The following is a 2,701-nucleotide window of genomic DNA, read 5'->3' as shown; positions in this document are numbered from 1 at the left end:
GACAGATAAAAAGAGACAGAGATAGACAGACAGACAGACAGATAGATAGATAAAGAGAGACAGAGATAGATAGACAGACAGACAGACAGATAGATAAAAAGAGACAGAGATAGACAGACAGACAGACAGACAGACAGACAGACAGACAGACAGACAGATAGATAGATAGATAGATAGATAGATAGATAGATAGATAGACAGACAGACAGACAGACAGACAGACAGACAGACAGACAGACAGATAAAAAGAGACAGAGATAGACAGACAGACAGACAGACAGATAGATAGATAAAGAGAGACAGAGATACATAGACAGACAGGCAGACAGATAGATAAAAAGAGACAGAGATAGACAGACAGACAGGTAGATAGACAGACAGACAGCCTTTCATCCACTCTCAGCTCACTGGGTCTGGGTCTATCCCAGTAGACAGACAGAACACAAGCGTCTCTCTCGCTGTTGAAAGACAATGTTCGTCTTCACCGTGTTTGTCTGTAGCTCCTCGTTTTTGTGTTTTTTGATTAGATCACCAGTGTGAGTCAATATTCAGGACAACTCTGTACACACACGTCCTCCCTCCTGCACTGTTCTGCATGCTTAATCTGAGCTGAGGCATTTCACAGTGTGTGTTCAGCTCCACTGGCAGCTTCACTTTCTTACAGGAGCACGCACACACACACACACACACACACACACACACACACACACACACACACACACTCATCTAATATGGACCTTTTCACAGACTGTGATGGAGCATTTCTGCTTAATTTAGCGGCGTAAATGTAGCAAACTGTTTTTATATTTTCAAATATTTAATTTCATTATGGCAATTTATAACAACTGCTGTAATGGGGTTTCAAATACAGCAGCTGAGAGAGTGACTGTCATTTTTGGCATCTTTCTTTTGTCGCAATTCATCGCCGTTTTTTTCTCTTTTGGAAAGTCGTGGAAGTGTATTAGTGGATTCATTTCTTTTGTGACCCATCCAGCACCACATAGCAACATTATCTCAACCAATAGAATGAGTTTGGTGTGGGACTATCTGTTTGTCCAACCAATGGAAGGACGGGGGAAGTTCTTTTAGTCTGAAGAACAATTATTATTTTAACAATTTTGCACATACCAGTGAAATCTAAACGTCCATGTTTGTAGTGCACTGACACTGAATTACAGCAACACTGTGTCGTCGTTTGGAATGTGGCATATGATGTCATTTTGCCCCCCTCTTCTATTGGGAATGCCATCCCTCTCACGGTCTCTTCCTTCCCCTCCCTCTCCTTCCCAGCAGGAAATCTTCTCTCATTCTTTTTAATTTTAGGCAACATGAATAAGGCTAATCAGGGTGGTATGCAGCGAAGTCACACACGCACACTGACCGCATCCCAATTAAATGAGGCAGAGATGATTATGGACTCCCCCACCCCCCACACACACACACAACCATTCTTTTCTCTCCCTCTTTTGTCTCCTCCTTATTCTGTGGGACACGTAAAGCCTGAATAGAAATTGTGCAGTGGCTCACGGTTGTGTTAAGTCTCGCACACACATTTCAAGGGAAGTGTCCCATGCTGTGTCACTCAAAAGTCTCACAGTTTGTGCTGTCAATCAAACCCTGAGCACCCCATTCCGCCCATATGCTGAACGTAAGTTATGACATCACCCTGTGCCACAAACACAGTGGGGCGAATTTACGAAACCGTTGCATCACTTTTGCACAATCAAATTTAAATGTGCAGAAAATGCACTGAAATTGTGCTGTGCACTTTTCTGTATCTAAATTAAGTCATTGGTGTTCAATTCTGCTCTAGGAATTTTAGGATATTGCATAAAAATCGCTGGATAGAAAAGTTTATTAACAAGAGATGTTTGTGTTGATATTCTAGTGATGATGCCAGCAGGATTTCAGCATTTTAAAGAGAGCACTGACTCCCCCACCTCCAGGACATCCATCCTCACCGCCGCACTCTTCCTCACCGGCACCCCTCACTCCCTCCGGCCTCACGCACACTTTGACACCCCCCCACCTCTGGGGGACCTCCATACCCGGCGCACCATGCGAACCTTGTGCACCCGCTCTTCAGCACCCCTCACCCGGCTTCCCTCACAGCCTCCTGCCCCCTCCGAGCACCAAACTACGGTAGTTCACTGCATCCCCCACAAATGATGCACTAATGTTGTGGCTGTGTATGCTCCATTATCTGATTTGCATAATTGCCATCCCGAATCAAGGCTAAAACCCTGCATACAGTGAATCCAAAGAAGCACCGCTTCTAACGGGAACAATTAATACCCACAACATATACACCTGAAACACTAAAAATCCTTAAAGTGCTCCTCTGCATCACAAAAGACTCACCAAACCGACCCAAACGCACTTATTTCAAGCCCTTCATCCCAAGCAGCAAAAATCACTGTATAAACATGTCGCTAGTCTCCATTGTTGTCGCCAGAGAAATTAGTCAATTTGAAGCTGTTTACAAGGAGTACAGTGAAAAGCATTAGAGAGAATAAATGGGGAAATCTTCAAACAGGCAGCGCTAAACAAGCCCAGATTTCTCAATGTCGCTTCCAGCATCTGCTTTCAGTTCGAGATGCAGTTTAACCAAAGAGATGGTCCAAAATACAGAACAGACAGACGTGGATTATTTAGTTTCATTTCATTTTATTCCATTATTATTATTAATGACTGTCTAAGT

Source organism: Xyrauchen texanus, chromosome 42 (genome assembly GCF_025860055.1).
Source record: "Xyrauchen texanus isolate HMW12.3.18 chromosome 42, RBS_HiC_50CHRs, whole genome shotgun sequence".
Taxonomy (NCBI): Eukaryota; Metazoa; Chordata; class Actinopteri; order Cypriniformes; family Catostomidae; genus Xyrauchen; species Xyrauchen texanus.
This window is presented reverse-complemented; position numbering follows the sequence as displayed.